At 46.4% G+C, this 21,673-nt stretch overlaps 1 protein-coding gene across 1 annotated transcript in view; it reads left to right on the top strand.

Annotated features, from left to right (window-relative positions):
- The window catches only part of SEMA5B (semaphorin 5B), a 750,498-nt gene that overhangs the window by 167,045 nt on the left and 561,780 nt on the right, over nt 1-21,673 (top strand). The window contains 1 exon segment of the mRNA XM_029605220.1: nt 15,344-15,404. The gene's annotated coding sequence lies outside the window, so the exon portion shown is untranslated.

Genomic DNA, 21,673 nt, shown 5'->3' with positions numbered 1-21,673 from the left:
ATGTTTAAAGCAACCGGCTGCTCGCAGGTTGGAAGACATACGCTCAATTTAGCCGGCGTCCGTTTTCTGAACCCGTTGCTGTCAGCGGGCTCGAGAACTGACGCCAGAAAAATTGAGCGTCAGCTGTCAAACCCGCTGACAGCGCCGCTCCTGTCAAAAAGGAGGCGCTAGGGATGCACTAGAGTCTCTAGCACCTCTTTTTACCACAGGTCCTAATTTGCATCTACTTCCCTCCTGAATCGCGCGCACAGGAGAGTGGCCTGTGCTCTCCCGCGACTTTTACTGAATCGGCATGTTTGGGAGATGGATAGCATCTGTTATGATTCCTGCCCGCGGAGCTTCTCCCCGCGAGCAGACCTCTGCACCCACCTGTTTCCTGACACAGCAGGATGCCGCCGATTTCGTTCACCACGGCCCGGAGGCCATCACCATTCCTGGGCGGCAGGGCCGAGCCTGCCGAGAGTCGTCCTTTGCGGCCTTGCCCGCCGCTGCCTACGCGGCAGGGTCGCCGCCAGCATCGTCTTGCTGTGGCCCTGAGCCGCTGCCGAGACCCGCAGCCTGGAGGCTGCGCTGTTCCGCCTCCTCTTCATGGCCTGGAGCCGCCCCAGGTCAGCATCTGCGGCAGGGAGCCACGACGTTCCCTTCAGGGTCCTCACCGGACGGCAGGAGGCCGTCCTGAAGCCTGCCTGCCTGTTTCTGCGTCTCCGCACTGAGGTGCAGGAGAGCGCCACTGTCTATGGTGCTTCTTCTCTCTTCAGCCTTTCCTTAGGCGCCGGCGCGCGCCTCTTCACTGCATTTAAACGGCCAGCCCCAGGAAGTGTTGCTGGCTCCTCCTGATGATGACTTCCTGCTTCAGCCCTATAAAAGGGATTCCTCTTCAGTCTCTCATCGCCTTCGGATCGGGTTCCACAGTTGCCTGTGTCTTCAGACCGGTCCAGGTCCTCTGTGGTCTTCTCTTGCTTTGATGGCTTCATGTTCAGTGTCTTCATGTTCCTTGTTCCCAGTCCTGTTGTCGGCCGAATCCGGATGTCCTTGTCTTCAGCTGTCTCCATGTTCCAGGTGTTCCTCGTCCAGGTCTTCAGCGTCTTCAGATTCCTGAAGTCCTCTGTCCCTGTCTTCAGATGTCTTCAAGTTCCCGGTACCTGATGTTCTGCTCTTCTGTTGTCTCGATACTTCCTGTGTTCCATGTCTTCGACTCCTGAGGTCCCTCGTCCAGGCTTCCTGATGTCCTTCTCCAATGCCCTCCAAGTTCTCCTGTGCTCTTGAGCCTTCCTCGTCTGCCGGCTCCTTGGTTGTCCGTGTGACACGTCTCTGTCATTGGAGTTGCCGGCAGTGGATTCATGTCCTGCGCTACTGAGCCTTCATGACCTGCCAGCCCTTGTGGTTCTCTGGATGACATTGGCTCCATCATCGGAGTCTCGCCTCGGCTGGATTCCTTCCTGCGCTTGTCCTGCTCTCCGCGTGGTCCGTGACCAGCCTCCTCAGGCTGTGTAGGGTGCACAGTGGGACAGGGTGGTCCACGACCAGTCCATTAGGTCCGCCCATGTAGGTGGGCTGTGTAGGGCGCCCTGAGAGACAGTGCCAATGTCTAACTCTCCAAGTTCCTCGTCTCGTCTAAGACTCTTCCAAGCTCCTCATCTCGTCTAAGACTCTTCCAAGTCTCTCGTCTCGTCTAAGAGTCTCCAAGCTCCTCGCCTCGTCTAGAGCCTTCCAAGTTCTTCGTCTCGTCGAGAGTCTTCCAAGACCCTCATCCACGTCTTGTGCCTTCTGATGTCTTCGCTTCAGTCCTCGTCCATGATGTTGTTGCCTCAGTCCTCGTCCATGTCTGTGCCTCAGTCCTCGTCCAAAGTCTTCTGTCTTCGAAGGACTCCGTCTGCCCTCGTCCTTTGTCCGGCTTGCTGCCCATTGCCATACCCAGCGGCAGGTCCGAAAGGGCTTGGAACAGTCGGAGGACTGTTCATTAATCAACATTGCGTTGTTGGTTATCCTGGGGCGTGCAGGTCCGGTTGAGGGTCGGACCTCGTACCCTAGTCCTTGCTTTAGCCTCGTCTTGCCTTGTTACCCATGCTCGCACCAGCTCACCTCCCACGGTGTGGCTTGGGGCTCCTCCCTGGGTCATGCCGTGGCCCAAGGGCTCACAACCCTGTTTGAGAGACGACGGCGCCTCTGTGCCGTGGAGTGTAACGGCACTCGGAGGTCATGCTCATAACAGCATCTCATTGTCGGGCCTTAATATGTAAAAGTATTCTGCCCAATTGTGTTTTTATAGGATTGTTCTTGGAGGTTTAATGGTGGGGTTAAAATGTTTGTTGAGTTAAATTATCAAAATTTCAAGGAGGTGAATTTATGGGCCTGAAAGTTAATTGAAGGGCATAGGGTTGCATGCAATGGAAGCAATGCATGCAAATCTCTCATGTACATTCATTGTGAATATCCTGAAAACCTGACTGGCTAGGAGAACTCCAGGACAGGTTTGGGAATCATTGACCTAGGATGCCTAATACCCTTGCACTGACCCTGCCCTTACTTTGAAGCTCTAAACACCATGCTCACAGGCTGGAAGGAAAAAGATACCTCACACTACATTTGCATGGGCCCATACAGACCAAAAGAAGGTAGAGTTGTGCTTATGTTGGCCTACACAGGCCAGAAGGAGGCAGTGGCGTACGACTGTCTTCCCATGTCAGCTTGCACGGAGGAGGAAAGTTGTAGAAGCGAGCTCACAGCATCACACTAACTAGGGATAGAGGGTGGGGGAGGAGGGAAGGAGAAGAGTGCTGAGGTCTGGGCAAGGGAGAAGGGCAGTCAATAGTAGCCTTGCAGTTAGAGCAAAGGGCTGGTGAAGCGAAGGGTCAACTCCCACTTCTCCCACTGATGCTTTTTGTGACTTTGGGCAAGTCATTTAACCTTCTGTTGCTTCAGATACAAACATAAGGGTATGTTTAATAAGCCACAGTATTTTTCCAGGAGGGACAGAGGCAGAAGTCACGTGAGAGAGACAAAAGTCACTATGTAGCCAACCGGCACAATTTTTAAAATGGCGAGGCTGAGCCCAGAATCCTATTGAGCACACAAGGCTCCACTATACCACCTGGGCTATCAAGCAAAGGGAATGGGGGGGGGGGGGGAGCAGTGAAGTCAGAGGGATGGGCTAGGGTGGGAGTGGGGGGCTGGGGTAATTTTTTTGGCTACAAGGTGGTAGGGTTGGGAAAGAGGTGACGGAACCAAGGACACCACTTCTTGACTTTAAATGTTTTTGAATACTTTGGCCAGGCAAGGATGGGGCATTTCTCGAGACCCCCTGGAGGTTTCACGTGACTAGGGGAGCATATGCAGGACACTTGGGCCCTTTTAGGAGATCCCCGGGGAGCACTGAGACAGTTACCATCCCGATGCTCCCAGTGAACTTTAGCTACACCTCCTGTGGTGTACCTAACTTTCCTTACAATAGCATGGCTTGGGAATTTTGATGCATGCCGCATTATTGAATTTGCATCAGTTTATAGAAACATAGAAATGACGACTGAAGACCAAACGGCCCATCCAGTCTGCCCAGCAAGCTTTCACACTTATTTTTCTGATACTTATCTGTAACTCTGACCGCTGAGCTCAGGGCCCTAATTGGTAATGTTTTGGTTCTAATTTCCTTCCACCCCCGCCAATGATGAGAGAGCAGTGCTGGAGCTGCATCAAAGTGAAGTATCAAGCCTAATTGGTTAGGGGTAGTAACCGCCGCAATAAGCAAGCTATTCCCACATTTGTTTACCTAGCCTGTGCAATTTAGTCCTTGTTGGTTGTTGTCTGAATGTAAATCCTCTTTTCTTCATTCCTCCTGTTATTGAAGCAGTGAGCTGCGCTGGATATGCTTTCCAAGTGAAGTATCAAGCCTAATTGGTTAGGGGTAGTAACCGCCGCAATAAGCAAGCTACTCCCACGCTTATTAGTTTACCCAGCTTGTGCAATTTAGTCGTTGTTGGTTGTTGTCTGGATATACATCCTCTTTTCTTCATTCCCCCTGCCACTGAAGCAGAGAGCTGTTTGGATATGCATTGAAAGTGAAGTATCAGGCTTATTTGGTTAGTAATCACCGCAACAAGCGAGCTACTCCCACGCTTATTTGTGAATGCAAATCCTTTTTCCCGACATTTCTTCTTGCCGTTGAAGCATAGAGCAATGTTGGAGTCGCATTAACCGTGTGTATGACTATTGAATAAGGGTATTAATCACCAGGTAGTAGCCGTCATTCCCGCAAGCCACCCCCATGCCTCTTCTCTTCATTCACTACTATACCCGCATTGCTACCAAACTCTGTATTGCGCTGGGCATGCTGACTGCAAAATAAAATGAATCCAAATGCCTCTGCCTCTCTGTTCACACTGAGAAATCATTAATAAAAGACCAAGAGAAGGGAGAATGTGGGGTGAATATCAGTATGGCGATAGAAGAGAAAGGAGAACAGAGAAATAAGGTATTGTTATAAAAGTTAGGTCTTGTAAAGAGATAATCTCCATTTTTCCTTTCTATATTGTTTTCGGAAGAGAAAAGTCACCATCCCAATACACAGAAGCAATTTTTCTTTTCAATGGATTTTGTAATTCTAATTTAAACCTTTGTTCTCCTAGGAACCGTTTTCAAATGTTTACTTACTGCTTGATTCCTGAGCAGCATTCTTCCTCATCAGATTAACTCCAAAATGTTATACTGTTCACAGACTAGGGCAGGACCCAGGTATGTGGTCACGTTCACTAGCAGGATCATTTTCCTCCTTTCCTGCAAAGTGCTCTGCAGGGACCAGGTTTCAGCACATTGCAAATATGTTAATTAGCAAATTAAACACCCTTTTCATTTATTATAAGGTGGCAGAGTGTAAAAATCTGTAGTTGCATTGGGTTTTTTTTTTTGGGGGGGGGGGGGAATTCATTACCATTTTATCATTATTGGGGGCAGAATAACACATGGTATCTAAATACCGCATGTAATCCCCGCGTTAAGCTGTTTATCACGCAGTCAATTCCTAACGTGGCTTTGTAATGGGGACCAATAAAACTCATGTTCAAACGGGCACTCGTCTTGAGCAACCGTTTTCCTAACGCACGCACAGCCACCTCTCCTGGGCGCCCGATGTTATATTAAAATGAGCTGGTGCGGTAAAAAGGGCGCGCTAGGGATAAATTGTGCGTCCCTGGTGCTCAAAAGCATTTGGTGCCCAGGAGAGGTGGCTGTGCGCCTACTACATCGGCCCCAAAATAGGGAGATCTAGCCCATGCTCAAATAATAAACTGTTAGGCAAAAGTACACTCATATAATCAGTAGAAGATAAAAAAAAGATCATTAGGCACTTTAATGGTATGCTGTACATTTTTTGAACTATTTAAGAAACACGGAAAACAAACCTTAAGCCTTGTCCAATCAATATTTTAGTTGTCTTGCCCAGTTGATATGAGAACTACAATGTACACACACATACATGCCTCCAGAACCCTTACGTGGACAAGTCCGTTTGTCCATTTACATCCACATGCAGCTGACTTATGCAGGTTAACATTTGCCCTTGACTCACATAATGGCAACACCAGCTCCGGGGCTGGTGTTAAGTTTGCTGCGGTAACTAGCGCGCGTCAGGCAACGGGGGATTTTCGGCATGGAATTTACAGGTGATGAGCGCTATCAGTTAAGCAGTTGTTTGGGTGCGCATTTTGCATGCACTAATCCCCTTATTGCATTGGGTGTTAGTGTGGTGCGACCAAGCGCATGATTATCTGTGCATTAGGCTGGGCGCACTTTATTGCATTGGCCCCTCAGATTTTAAACCCTGGAGAGATAGGAGAGTGCGGACAATATCTGAATGTAATCTGCTTTTAAGTGTCACCAAAGGGAAATTTATAAATTAAAAATTAATTATTCAGACGTTAATTTTCATGTCTGCCCTGCAAGGCATTTTAATGTTTTCGCATTAAGCCACCTTAAGTCTGCCTTCACATTAATGCACGCTAACTAATGCACTAAAATCTGTTAAGGATTGCAAGTGTTTAATACGTGTTAATGCGTTTTGTGCCCTGGAGCTTGTGTGTGCACCCTTAAGTACATGGAATTTTTAGCTGCCTGTTGATGTGTGCAAGTCTGCTATAGGTGGGGTACGTGGATTTTCAGCCACCAGAAAGTAAGCACATACAATCAGGTGATTTTCAAACCTGTCTACCCAGGCAAATTGGCTTGTCTGAAAAAAATCGCCTTCCTCTCCCCCGGGCTGAAAGTGTGCGCGGGGCTTCCACGCCGGGTTAAAAAAAAAAGCAATCCCGTGGGTATGCTAATGTGGTGGTGGTGAGAGCATGCATATATTCAATTTTCAAAAGTGTGCGTTACATGACACCGCCCCCGGCTGCCTGCGCAAAAAAAGCAGATGCAAAGCTTGGCTGTTTTTAGCGCGCACGTTTTAGAGAATGAGAAAGCCCGTGCCTACTGCTGCTCATTCTCAAAACAAATGTAGGCACGGGCTTTCTCCCCTTTAGAAAACGGGGCTAAAGGACCCCGTGTACGAGGCTAGCAAATAATTTCTCTCAAATTTTGTAGAAAGAAAAAAAGAGGCGCATTTCGTGGGCCCACTTTAGCTGCAGGCCTGCCTTCTGTTTTCCAAAGGTACGGGAGGGCACAAAGATGGCGCGCTGCTCATACTCCTGACTTTACGCCCCTCGTTTACCCACGTAGCGACCTGATTTTCAGACCCCACGTAGGCGGCTACCTCGCGTTTCTCTTGATTCTGCACGGGCTTTTCGAGTGAGCGTATAACTGCAGTTAGACAACGGAAAATTTACACCCCTTAGTTTCCGTGGTTCGTGATCTCCGTGTAATGGTGATTTTCTTTCTTTATTTGTTTATTAATCTGCCTTTTAGCCAGTGGGCCAACAACACATTCCTGCAGTATTATCCGTAGCTGAATATAACGGTAGCCAAATAAAACAACCAAGGTACAGCTCTCATAATAAAATAAACATATGTGCTAAAACCAGACACGAAAGCAAATATACTACAGTATAACTAAGGAAATCCAGATCGACTTAAACGCCTTAAAAATAGCAGCTGTTGAGTAAACAAATGCATGTTAGAAATGTCATGTACCTTTATGGGATTCTAAGAACCGGTGCGGATTACAAGATGAAACTCATCTCGTCGAAGTTTGTGCATGCAAGCAGCCGCTGACCTGAAATTTATTGTTTTATCCATGCAAAAAAACCCTTTTGGAAAACTGCAGCCCCTCGCATGGAGTTCGGCCGGGAGAGGGGAAAGTGCGCGTGGCCATTCCAGCATGAAATCGCTGCTTGCGCCGCCCCACGTTCTGCGCCTTCCCACGTGCTGGAAGCCACGGCAGGCGCAAAGAATGCTTGTCCTTTGTCCCCGGGATGTGCGCGCCCACCTAGATTTTCCCTTTGGATAAGGAGCTTGCAGGCCCGCGGGCACAAAGTAGCCATGAACCTGCAGGCTAGCCCCAAAGTTAACCGACGCTCTTTTTTCCAAGTCAGTGGCCAGCCTTTCTCGCTCTCTCTCTAATTGCTGCGGGAACAACACACATGCTCACGTCCTGCCTTCCAGTTCCAGGGGGCTCACGACTGGAATGAACGCCCTGTTTCTGTCTTGTGCTCATCAGGCCACTGCCCAAAGCTTTCTTTTGCTCTCCTGTGACAAGGCTTAATGGCTTAAATTTGCGCGCATGCTTTGCTGCGGTGTGAGCTTTTAATATCGTTCACCCACCCTCGTCACAAATTAACACTGTTGCGGAGGGCGTCTTTCCGATTCGCCCTTAATTAGGCACCTGCTCTAATTCATATTTCACGCGCCGGTTTGGGTGTCTTGACATATCGCTCATGGAAATGTTGGGCCCATTGATATTTTAATTAGTGCAATAACCAGCGTGCTTCCCCCAAGCCCACTAAATCTTACCCTGGCCAAATACACGCAGTGAGCGTGATTTATGGGGAGATAAACAGCCTTGGCGCCCATTCAGTCACGGCATCGCTTTTAATTCAGCTGCCTAATCAGTAGCCGGCAGGAGCATTTACATTTGCCGTCCCTTCAGATGGCTTGGCACATTACCCGGGGGGGTGACGTGGCTATCCTTCGTTTCTCATCAGTTCTGTGTCAAAGACATCTTTTTCACTTTTGAAATGCTAATGGGGACCAGGAGCCAAGACCTGCCTGCAGGCTTTTGCCAGTATCTAAGGAACCACTGAAGATATGCAGCCTAGAAAACAAGGTCTGCTCTCATACTGATTCAGGGATACCTACCAACACTGACAAAGCAAACGGCCACCTCCCCTCGGTAAATAGGTGTGTTCCAGCTGAGAACATCTGCTTAGCAGGCGAAATTAGATTCTTAAATTCAGCAAGTTGGCTTTTCTTAAGCTATATTTCTGCTTCCTGGATCTTTCTCCTATGTCTCCCTTATTATTATTCTTATTTTTTTTTTGCATCCTAGTTTATTTTCATATATTTTAAATCTTTTCCAACATTGGTCGATCTCTGCCCATGTCTGTCTGCTAAACTGCATCCAATGGGTCCAGACTGGGAGGGGAAAGGTACACCAAGGTCTTACACGGTGCGCTATTGAAACTGACCAGAACCTGATCATTTTCAATAGAGTAACACTGAAAAGCACTAGAAAATCCATGCATATGCATGAGTTTCACCTCCTTCCTTGCTGTAATTAAAAAGCGTGTGCTTTTTTTTTTTTTTTAAATTACGGCTCTACACATTCTATCTGGTTTTCTTTTTCATGTTCCTGAGTCTGCGTGCCATGTGATTTTCTCCCTCACGACCCCACCACCACCACACACACACACACACACACTCCCCTCCTATAGATGTGGTAAGGAAAGCATCTCCAGTTCCTCGGTAGCTGAGGTCCCACCAGGAGCTAATCTCCCTGTCCTCATCTGGACATTGCGCCAGGGTCCTCATAAATCTTACAGCCCAGATTGAGGAGCAACGGTGCCTGCCTGTAGCCAGGCGCAATGGCATATTTAAGGGATAAGATGGGCAAATGAAGAATTGACAAATCAGGCCCTTCTCCTTCTGGAATTGTAATTCTTCTTGATAGCGAAGCTGGCAGTGATGATGGTGGCAGAGACAGGGTTAATCTAACGGGAACTCCTTTGTTGCCTGTGCAGTCCATTTTCTTTAACTGGAGTGATTGAATGCGGTTCAGATCATTCGTTCATAAGTGACCTACTCATTTCTATGGGGTCTATCAAGTCAGTTTATGTCTGTGAAGCCCATTAATGCAAGTCGGAACCATAGGATTCCATAAAACTTACTGACCTCTAGGAGCCTATTGGCTTCCACTGTGCTTTAGTTAATTTAAAATGGGTAGATTAATACTGGATATAAGTTTAGTTACAAAACTCGGGAATTTTCATAAGTTGTGATAGCTTTTATCCAACCAACAACAATGACAATGACAGCAACCAAAAGATGTAGTACAAGAGCTTTGCAGAGCGCACGGGTCCTTACTTCAGATGTACACAGGACTGGATTGTAAAAAGTCAAGATAATGCTATAAATGCTGAGCTTGTGGCTCATAGGTTTTGAACCACAGCTCTTGAATTTTGGATTAGTTTACTTCCAGATAAAATGCTTTGTGATCCTGTGTGGAAAAGCATGTAAGAACATAAGAACATAAGAAATGCCATAATAGGTCAGACCAAGGGTCCATCAAGCTCAGCATCCTGCTTCCAACAGTGGCCAATCCAAGTCACATGTACCTGGCAAGTACCCAAACATTAGATAGATCACAAGCTACTACTATTGCTTATTAATTACTGTAATAGCAGTTTATGGATTTTTCTTCTAGGAACTTATCCAAACCTTTTTTACACCCAGTTACACTAACTGCTGTAATCACATCCTCTGGCAATGAATTCCAGATCTGAACTATGTGCTGAGTGAAAAAGAATTTTCTCTGATTTGTTTTACATGAGCTACTTGCCAACTTCATGGAGTGCCCCCTGGTCCTTCTATTATCTGAGAGAGTAAATAACTGATTTTACATTAACTTGTTCAAGTCCTTTCATGATTTTGTATACTTTTATCATATCCTCCCTCAGTTGTTTCTTCTCCAATCTGAACAGCCCTAACCTCTTTAGTCTTTCCTCATAGGGGAGCTGTTCCATCCCCTTTATCATTTTGATCGCCCTTCTCTACACTTTCTCCAGTGCAGCTATATCCTTTTTGAGATGCGGTGACCAGAATTGCACACAGTACTCAAAGTGCGGTCTCACCATGGAACGATACAGAGGCATTATGACATCCTCCATTTTATTCGCCATTCCCTTCCTAATAATTCCTAACATTCTGTTTGCTTGTTTGATTGCCAGAGCAAACTGAGCCAACGATTTCAATGTATTATCCACTATGATGCCTAGATCTCTTTCCTGGGTGGTAACTCCTAAGAAAGAACCTAACAGTGTGTAACTACAGCAAGGATTATTTTTCCCTATATGCATTACCTTGCAATTGTCCACATTAAATTTCATCTGCCATTTGGAAGCCCAATCTTGCAAGGTCCTCCTGCAATTCATCACAATGCGCTTGAGATTTAACTACTCTGCATAATTTTGTATCATCCGCAAATTTGATCACCTCTCTCGTCGTATTCCTTTCCAATCATTTATAAATATATTAAAAAGCACCGGTCCAAGTATGGATCCCTGAGGCACGCCACTGTTTACCCTTTTCCACTGAGAAAATTGACCATTTAATCCTACTCTCTGTTTCCTGTCTTTTAATCAGTTTGTAATCCGCAAAAGGACATTGTGTGTACTGTCCCGTGTGTGCAAACCAAATGCTGTTTGAGAGTGTGCGAACATTCTCCAGTGTCTGTAATGCTTCAGGATGTCACTGAAAATTCAAAGTGATAACAAGGAAAACATGAAGAAATAGAGATAATGTTGACTAAAAAAAGACCACAGTGCACTCAAACTTTCCATCAATATATTAATATATTTTTTAAAATTTGAACGTGTTATTTCTATTTCAGGTAGCAAATTACATTTGTCAAGATTTTGCTTACAAGGTTAGATGCATATCTCTGCTCTTCTGCAGCACATTAGTCCTGTATGGCTGTAGAAATTGGTTGGCGCATTATTTCTCTGTAATACATAATCAGAATTTTGAGGATAATGTTTAAAGTGATTTACCCAGGTTAACTGGCTGTCTGTAAATGTCCTTCACTCAGCCTGGCCTTCATTGATAACATTCCCCTCGCCCATACCTGGGCTGGAGATTTCAGTGACAGTACCTGTGTGCAATCTGCTTTGAAGTGCCGAAAAGCAGAATAGAAAAATCTAAATAAATAAATAAATAAATGAACGCACCGGTGGGGCTTCGTCCGGAACCCTGCAATCATGGGCCCAGAGTCCGGCCATTAAGTGTCACCTTCCCTTCCAGCATTCAGGGGCTGTGAATGCTGCCTCTGGGGTGCCTACTTTTAGCCAGACAGAAGAGAGGCGTTCTTGGGGTGGGGTTTAGGGTGGGGGATGTAAAACAATGTGCATAGATTGGATTTTTTAATTCATGTGTGCTGTTTTTCAGCAAAAGTCCCTGGGTCCATTTGTAACCCATGGGCAGTTTTCGAAGAGAAAGGGTGTGCTTTCCCCTTGAAAATTAGGCACAAGCTCTTTTACTCATGGACATGGCACCTAGGAGGGTTCTTTGCAAGCCAACTTTTTTTTGAAAAGGAAGAATGACTAGAGATTTGGACCACAACGTGTTTGTGATGATTAATTGGCCCTTGCTGGTTCTGCCTCTTAGCGTGTTTCGGCCTCCCGTCGGTTAAATACTTGCGCTCTCTGTTCTGATGCACGGGCCTGATTTCAGAGGCAATATGAGTTTCTCCGTAGGACTGACTGCTTCCTTTTTTCTCAGTCCGCTTGGTCCTCAAGGGTGAGTCCCCTTTCAGCTTGTTAATTGTGATAACTTTTTTTTTTTATTTGTTAAATTAGTGCCATATTTTTAATCTGTATAAATATATCAAGATCCCCAAGGATTTGTCTTATTGGGATGTAGACCACCCGTTCTGTATATGATAGACAGTAACAATGTCTCTCTTAACCAGAAACGTCTCATTTTGGATCAGTTCCAAAACATGTATGCAGGAGTTCCTCTGTTCCTGCAGTTTCAGCGTTTCACCAGCATTTTCTTCTTATCCGGAGCCATTCATTTGCTTTGTTTTGTACTGGGGGGGGGTGTTACAAATTAGCATATGAGAATCTTCAGGAATAAAGGTTAACAAATAAAAATATGTAAGGTGATGTATTTTTGTTTGACTAACTTAAACTCCTTCGCAGTATGACTGCAGATATGGACTGTAAATTGCTGAGGATTTTATATCGAGGATTCTTAAAAAGTCACCTGCTGAATTTGAGTCTCGGCGCTATGCATCGGTCCTGCCTATTGATGATCCAGGTGCGCAACCTTGCATCTGTACTCTTTGTAATCCAGAACGAGGCAGCCCGCTCGAAAGAAAGGGAAGATTGGATACAGGGCAACAATAATTTAAATGAGACGCATCCAGAGATAATGCATTGTAACCGCGGGCAGACGACAGCCTCTTTCTAGGGATTCTGGTAGAATGACCTCCCTGAAAGATGCTTTCACAGTCCTGGGATCTCATCTCCAAGCTGTTTAATATGAGGTGAATATGGGTCTAAGAAGGGGGTTGGAGGGTTCAAGTCTCTAAAAAACTTCTCTCATTATTTCCCTAGCTACTACTTGAAATTCATTCAACCTAGTAATAACCTCCTGAAGAAGCAAGCATGCATCTCCTGTAGTAACAGACTCAATCTTTCCTCTTATTGATGATTCTTTATTCATAAAACGCTTAACCAGCCTCTTGCAGTTTTCCACCGATGGGATCAAATTAGTGGGATTCAAGGAAGGCTTAAAAAAACCCCCCAAACAATCCACAATCCTGAATATTTCCTTAGTGGAACTCTTTAAGAATTCTATCAAAGAAAAAGGATTGTTTTGCCTTCCAGAACGCTTCATCACCCGCCCTTAAAAAAACCATGACGACCCCCTTGTCCTTGAGCTTCTCATTTTTTGAAAAATGCTACCTTCTGGTACCTTATTGAAGCCTGGTAGATATTGGAATATTTGTAACGTATCCCATGTTTCTCTTATTTCTTCTGAAAAATACATCTGTAGCTCCTTAAGTCTCTCCGTCCATGACTTGTAGTGCAGAGCGTGTACTATTTGGTGGCCCTTCCATGGATTGCCTTCCTCTGATCGATGTCCTTTTGTAGACATGGTCTCTCAAACTGGACAGAGTGCTCCAAGTGAGCTCTCGCTGAGATCTGCCCAGCAGTAATATTATGGATGCTTCCTACTGGTGCCTCTCTTTATGCACCTGAGCACATTATTAGTCTTTCCCCACTGCTTTCTCACACTCGCTGACTACCTTAAGATCATTCAAAAGTAATCACTCTCAGGCCCCTTTCCTGATTGGTTACTATTTAGTTCTTCCCATCCCAAACGGTGTTCCCCTATGGATTTTTAAACAGCGTTGCATTTATTTTCTTTTTATTGGCTGGGGTGTGGTGGGGGGGAATTAAAGTTCAGTTGCCAAACGCTTGAATAGTCTTCCAGTTTGTTGAAGTCCTTTTAAATGTATCTAGCCCCCCCCCCCCCCCTGGGCACACACTTTTCTTTTTAGTCCTTCAATAACGTCACTGGTAAAGGTGCTGGAGAAGGATAGCACTGAGCCTTGTGGCACCCCACTTGTCACCTTCCCCTCACTAGATTAGACCCCCATAACCCACCACTTTCTAAGTTCTGCTGCTTAATCAGCTTCTCACCCGGCTTATAATATTTTTCCATTCCCAGAATGGGAATGGGAGCTTGCTCACCATTTCTCAGTGTCAAAAGCCCTATTAAAATCTAGGTAGGCTACATGTGCTGCACCCCATTCATCTACCATTCTGGTCACCTCATCCAAAAATCCAATCCAAGGTCTTCCTCTTGTGAAACCGCCTTGCCTAGGACCTTGTACCTACCTAGGACTTTGGCACTGTTGTTTCCTTCAGTAGTATCTACATTCTTTTCCTGAGAGAAATGACGCACCTACTTTTGAAAATGAAGACACGCGTCTAAGTACAAACCTGTCCCTAACCTCATTACCCCCACCCCGGGAAACACCTTCCTGTCGCTGCAGGTAAAAGTGTGGGCGTAGTTTTTAGCTGCACATAGGGCAGATGACGTTTGAAAAGATCATTTTCGTGGTAAAGCACTGCTTTACCTTTAGAAATACCTTTTAAAATCACCGCCCCCCCCCCCTCTCTCTCTCTTTAATGCTGAAACTAAGGATTATTGGTTGTGGATGCCACTGCATGCGATTCTTGATAAAGGGGCCTTGCTGAAACATGGACTGGATAGCAAAGCATGGAGAATTCAACTGTAATGAATTCTCATGGGCCACGGGTTTGTATCCATAAAATACCTGTTGTATCTATGGGTGTGTGCATGAATGGACAGGGACTTCTGCATCACCTGCGCGCTCACTTCCATGGGACAAGACTCCCAGCTTTTGATTGCTTCAGCCTCTTTGCCCCAATCCATGATGACACTGGCTGCTGAGTGGCAGAGCCGTGGGACAGCTTGTGTAGTAGGTGGTTTTATTTTTTTTTTACTTTGCATTATGATAAAGTCATCAAGGAATAGGACTGCTGCCGGTAGTAAAGTGTTCTGCCCTGGAAGGGCATTCGTTCTTTGGAGAGCGTGCTCGTCTCCAGCTTTTTATTTACCCATTTTAATTGGCCCGAGTAAGCACAAAGCCAAGCAAACGTGTCAGAACGTTACTGCTGACTTCTGCAAACACTTCCCTCTGAGCCCCGTCTCACACATACAGTGTCTGATTTTGGCTGCATATTGGGAAGGAAAAAAAACAAAAACCCCTAATAATCTGAAGTTGATAGGAGGAGCATGTAGCATTTCAGTGTGTTAGATTTCTCGAATAGCTGCAGATTGAGTTAAAATTTTGCAATCTTCTTTGTGTGCTGCTTGCTGAGATGTCTCTCTTCTGCCCATCGAATTTCCAGCTTTGCCCGTCCGGGTTGTCTGGTAGATATTTGACTGATGTGCCTTCACTGTAAGACCTAGAAGGAACTGCACATGTTTAACGGTGGGTAGCGCCTGCAGGAGGGCTCTTAAGAAACTTAATGAGAGAAAGCATAATGCCGTTTTATTTATCATTCAAAAGTTCTTTGTGAAAGGCAGCACTCCGCCCTGCTGAGGCGTGCATTGTGCATGCCAGTTCCCACATGCTAAGAGTCTCTTTGTGCTGTTTCCTTCCCAGGTTGCCACAGGATTGTCGCCTAGCATGGTCTGGAATATGACGCGCCAGTGATGCACGGGCAGTAAGTAGCTCACCGCCTTTTCTTTTCTCCAGTCCTTTGTTAAGAACCAAGGCAGCTCTCTCTCTCTCTCTCTCTCTCTCTCCTTTCTGGTTTTTTTTTTTTTTTGGTCTTGCACAGTTGTTCGGTGCTGGACTTGCATCTTGTCGTAGTTCTGAATTTCTCCACACAGAGATTACTGGAAGGGATGCTGAACTCAAATCAGCTGGGCTTGCGGTTTGGTGAGCGCGCTTACGAGATTCGTTGTGCTCTATGGCATTGCGCGTCACCTGCAGGTGATTGTTTAAAACACTGCTAATTAAGAGGAAAACAAAAAGGAAAGAAATGGCTTTTAGGTTATAGTAAAAACAAAGGGATCTGTTTTGAAATGATATAAACGCCTAACTTAGAATTCTATAAAACATTTTCCCCATTGACTGTCTAAATGTAACCTCCTAAATGTACAAGGCGGTGAAAGTTGACTGGTTGGAAAAAGGTGTTTCCAGGATGGCTTATGGCTTAGCCAGTTAGCATTGATTAAACTTAGTCCTGTTAGACACTGGTGCATTTTCAGCTCAAAGCCTAGGCTACACTGAAAATTAACTTTAAGACTACCAGTGGTTATATTTGCCACTTAGCAACGTTTTTGCAAATTGACCCAAAAAATGTACTGAGAAAATGTCCCAGAAGAAAATGGGAGAAATCCGTTACTGCATCTAGCGCAATGCGTGTTACATATCATGGGGCAGTTTTTCAAAACTATGCGGTTAGTCGCATAGTTTTGAAAAACTATGCGCAGCAGTTGTCACAGAGAAAATTCACTTGTTCTTTCCCTTTTGAAAATACATAGGGAAAAAGGAGGCACTGAAATTTGCACCTGTTTTTCTGCAGGTATTTTTTCCCTTGCAAAACAATGCAAATAGTTTTGAAAATTCCAAAACTACGCAATGTTGTTGCCTCCCCTCACCTAACCCCATCCCTGAGCCCACCTAATTTTCCCATACGTAAAAGTAGAGGTTCTATTGATCCCTTTTACCTGTATGCAAGATGGGCAGTTTTCAGGGCCCTGAACTCAGCGGGGTCGGGGTAACAGAAAGGTATGGGAAAATAAGTGTGAGAACTTGCTGGGCAGATTGGATGGGCCTGTTGATCTTCTGCCGTCATTTCTATGTTTCTATGTCTAGACAGCCTATCTACCTGGCTAAAGGGCTTTGGAAAATTGTTTTCTGTATATAATGTATATTATTATATAGTATAATGTAGTATTATTTTCTGATTTGTACTGCATTAAAATAGCTTTCAAGAGGGAATTCTAAATATCCAAAATAAATATCTTGCACTGTTTCCTAATAACTATTGTCAAAGGCTGGTAGTGAAAGATATCTCTAAGGAGCAGATCTTGTATTTTAATCTTTTTCCTGATAAAATGTTATACTCTGGCGTTTAGCAGCCCTTAAATGCTAGAAGCTGTCTGGTGTAGAAGGAGAATAGAGCTCTTCTGAGCTGGAACATCAAGCAAACACCTTGTGGTTCAACTGTAAGTTGTTTTGGCTGTGAGAAAAAAATGCCGTTGGCCAAATTTCCAAATATTCAGCCACTTACTTGACCCAAGAACTTTGCTGAATTAGAAGCCTGCTCAGTTTTGAAATGTGATTATAAAGAATATTTCCCATAATATTTATAGTTTTTTTTCTAAATACCGGTTTTTGGACTTGCCTCCAACTCTCCCCCACCTCTACCCAACTAAGATAAGTTGGTTTATTTGGATTGACTGTGTGTGTGTGTGTGTGTGTATTAAGTGGACTTCCAGCACATACTCAGCTCAGTTAAAAACATTATTTTACATATTTGGATAGTACGCTGTAAAGGTGGCGTAGAAGGCTGGCATCATCAGATAATAACTAATTTCCTAGTGTGTAGATATATGGACTCAGAACCAGTGGGTTTATGCTCCCCTGCCAGCAGATGGAGATGGAGTAAGCTGATGTCACAGTAAATATAACCCTGCAGTGAGCTCAGCTTGCCAGTATTCTCTGTCTCCAGCAGATGGTGAACGTGAATCTCCCTATGGGGATTGCTTCGAGTTTTTTGGAAGAAGAAATCTGAAATTCTAAATTAAGGAAAAGAAAGCTCTGCTCTCCTGCGGTCATACCTAAAGGTCCCTCCCCCAGCTGAGAATTCCTGAGGTGATTTATGTTGTCCCTCAGATGTGTGCCTTGGTCTGGTAGCTGGGTTTCCCAGCGTGGACTTAGCTGCTAGTTCAGCTGAAAGGCAGCGGGTGCAGGAGGCCAAGTGCGCCGGTGACAGCAGATGCCCTCTCCCCACCGCAGCCGGAGACTGTCTCGGTACTCAGCCGGTAAGCGCTGAGCTCAGGTAAGGTTTAAAAAAAAAAAAAAAAGAGAAGTTTTACCTTTGAATCAGAGACAGTTAGAGGGGTTTCAGGACTACCTCCAATGTCTGTGCTTGGTGCGCTGTACCAACGTTTGTTTCTGCTCCCGTTGGGGTTGGGGAAATGGCCAGCCTGGCGGGTTGAGTGGCACCCGGTGGGCTAGGCCACACACTTAGGGGTAGATTTTATAAAATTACGCGTGCGCGTACTTTTGTTCGCGCACCAGGCACGAACAAAAGTACGCCAGATTTTATAAGATACGCGTGTAGCCGCGCGTATCTTATAAAATCCGGGTTCGGCGCGCGCAAGGGGGTGCACATTTGTGCACCTTGCGCGCGCCGATCCCTACGCGCGCTGTCCGTTCCCTCCGAGGCCGCTCCGAAATCGGAGCGGCCTCGGAGGGAACTTTCTTTCCACCCCCCGCACCTTCCCCTCTTTTCCCCTACCTAACCCACCCCCCGGCCCTATCTAACCCCCCCCTACTGTTGTCGGCAGAGTTACGCCGGCCTGAAGCAGGTGTAACTCATTGCGCGCCAGCGGGCTGCTGGCGCGCCATCACCCAACCCAGGGGCTGGTCCGGAGGCCTCGACCACGCCCCTGGGCCAGCGTCACACCCCCTTTGCGAAGCCCCGGGATGTACGCGCGTCCCGGGGCTTGTGTGCGCCGCCGAGCCTATGCAAAATAGGCTCGCCGCGCGCAAGGGGCTTTTTTTAAGGGTTACGCGCATAACTTATGCGCGTAACCCTTTTAAAATCCGGCCCTTAGGCTTTTTTCTTGCACGCTGTGTGGTAGGCAGTGGTGACGTTTTTCATGCGCTCCTGTGTGTGTGCTCCGCTGCCCTCTACTGGCTGTCTGTGTGCACAGTGCGTTGGCTGTGCACATGCATTATGTGCTCGGTTTTGGGGCACGCTTTTTAGGTGCACAAATTTTACACTGTTCACACGCTTAGCTTGGCGCACAAGTTGTGCGTGCGGCTTGCCGCACTTATTTTTTGTGTGAATTCCCTTTTGAGCACGAACCATTCCAACACACATTTACGACTGTGATGGCACTGGTAAGCAAGAAGCCTGAGCGTCTTCCTATTTGTGTTGCCTCATATTCGGGCTTCTCAGCCTGACCTGCTTCTGACCTGTGTCAGTGCTGCTCAGACGCTCAGGGAGAGTTATCTTCGTCGGATTTTGCTAAACCTGGCTCTTCCCATTTGGATGATGGGTTGGTCACGGCCTTGAATGGAGGGATGCCAGACCTTGGTTCTCCAGTGACTGGCTCCTCTGTAGGCGAGGGCAGTTCTGTGTGACCAGCTCCAGTTCCTTCTGGGCTTGGTCTGGTCCCGGCTGCTTTTTCTTGGGTGGAATTTTTTCAAGGCTTACAAGCCTTTCTTCAGGCGCAGTCCTCCGCTTCCCCCATTTCTGTCCAGTCGGACCCTCAGCCAGTGACTCCTCCCTCTTAGGCACCGGAGCTCGCCTCGGCTCCCTGCAGGTGTTCCTGACAGGAATCTGCATAGCACTGATGATGAGGTTGATCTGGATTCCCTGGAAGATGGGGAAATTCCTTCAGGGCTAGAACCAAATCAAACTATGTTGCGTTTCTTTTATAGAGATGAACTGCTGGCCCTGATTTCCCAGACCCTGAAACAGCTGGGTGTTCCTGTTGAGTTCATGCTTCAAAGGCTCCTCTGGCTGAGGGCTGTGGTTCCGGTGTCCATGTCTCAAAGTATGGGACAATATTCCATTTATTTTGTTGTACCCAAGAAGGAGGACTCCTATCGTCCCATCCCGGATCTCAAGAGGGTCAACCATCATTTGAAGGTGACTCATTTTTGCATGGAAACCTTATGCCATGTGATAATGGGGGTGCAGTTGGGAGAATTTCTGACCTCCTTGGATCTGTCAGAGGCTTATCTTCATATTCCCATCTGATTGGAACACAGACGCTTTCTATGCTTTGCAGTGTTGAGGCACCATTATCAGTTTTGGGTGCTGCCCTTTGGTCTAGCCACCACTCTCAGAACATTTTCCAAGGTTATGGTGGTAGGAGCGGTAGCCTTGTGAAAAGAAGGAATCCTGGTGCATCCATATTTGGATGACTGGCTGATTCAAGCCAAGTCTCAGGAAGAGAGCTGCCTGGTGACACACAAGGTGATCTCCTTATTGCAGGAGCTTGGTTGGGTGGTGAACCTGACCGAGAGCAATCTTCAGCCATCCCAGTCATTGGAATACCTGGGGTCTGGTTCGACACAGGACAGGACAGTTTTCCTACCGGAAGTTCAAATCCAGAAATTGATGTCTCAAGTGTGTCAGTTGCTGAACATTATACGCCCAACACTGTGGTCCTGCTTACAGGTGCTCGGCTTGATGGTGGCTACCCTGGAAGTGGTGCCATGGACAAGAGTGCATATGCGTCCTCTTCAGCGCTTTCTACTGTCTCGTTGTAACCTAGAGTCTCAGGACTATGCGGTTCTGCTCCACTTGCCGATGGAAATCTGCTCCTGCCTCCAGTGGTGGCTGCAGGAGGATCATCTGAGAAAGGGAGTTCCCTTGTCCTCTCCGACCTGGTTGGTACTCACGACAGATCTGAGACTCCATGGTTGGGGGTTCACTGTCTGGAGTTAATGGCTCAAAGACGTTGGATTGCTGAAGAGTCCCATTTTAACATCAATCACTTGGAAGCCCAGGCAGTATGGCTGGTATGCTTGCAGTTCAGCCATAGGCTGCGAGATCAAGCGGTTCACGTGATGTTGGACAACGTGATGACGGTGGCCTATATCAATCACCAGGGAGGAACCAAGAGCCAAAAAGTGTCTCAGGAAATAGACCAGCTTATGGAATGGGCGGAAGGTCATCTGCAGATGATCTCAGCCTCTCACATTGCAGGAAAAGACAATGTAAAAGTGGACTTTCTCAGTAGGGAGAGTCTGGACCCTGGAGAGTGGGTGTTGCCAGCTGAGGTATTTCAACTGATTATGAATTGCTGGGACCTTCCATTCTAGACTTGCTGGTGACTTCTCACAGTGTGTAGGTTCCTCAATTCTACAGTTGCAGGAGAGATCCCTGGGAATAGTCGGACTCATACAGGTCTGATCAGAAGACAGATTGCTTTATGCCTTTCCTGCATGGCTCTTGCTGGACAGGATCATTTGCAAGATCGAAGGACATAGGGGGCTAGTACTCCTGGTGGCACCCTCCATGGTATGCAGATTTGCAAAGACTCTTGGTGGGGATCCCCCTTTGTCTTCCGCCACACATGGATCTGTTACAGCAGGGACCGGTTCTTCATGAGGATCCAACTCTTATTCTGTCTTATGGTTTGGCCCTTGAGAGGATTTGCCTGTTAAAGCGTGGTTATTCCTCTGTGGTGATTTCCACCTTACTCTACATTCACAAGTTCTCCACTTCCTTGGCTTATGTGCGGGTTTGGAGAGTTTATGAGGCCTGGTGTGAGAAGCGGGGTGTTCTTCCTCATTCAGTTAAGATCCCACTCATTCTGGATTTTTTGCAGGATAGGTTGAATAAAGGATTGGCCCTTAATTCCTTGAAGGTGCAGGCTGCGGCTCTTGCCTGTTTCAGAGGCCTGGTGACTGGTATTTCCTTGTCGTCTCATCCTGATGTGACCCGTTTTTTGAAGGGAATGAAGCATTTTTAGGCATCCCTTGATGTTACTGGTTCCACTGTGGAGTCTTAAATTGGAGCTGGATTTTTTGGCAGGCCCTACATTCTGACCACTGCGTAGCCTTTCCTTGTGGTTGTTTACTTTGAAGACTGTGTTCCTGGTGGCTATTTGTTCAGCGCATCGAATTTCTGAGCTGAAGGCCTTGTCTTGCCAGGAGCCATTCCTTCAGGTGACTCTGGGAAAATTACGGCTGCGTACTGTTCCATCCTTTTTGCCCAAGGTAGTCTCGGACTTT

Source organism: Rhinatrema bivittatum, chromosome 6, assembly GCF_901001135.1.
Source record: "Rhinatrema bivittatum chromosome 6, aRhiBiv1.1, whole genome shotgun sequence".
NCBI lineage: Eukaryota > Metazoa > Chordata > Amphibia > Gymnophiona > Rhinatrematidae > Rhinatrema > Rhinatrema bivittatum.
The sequence above is the reverse complement of the archived record's forward strand: the minus strand, read 5'-3'. Positions and strand labels throughout refer to the sequence as shown.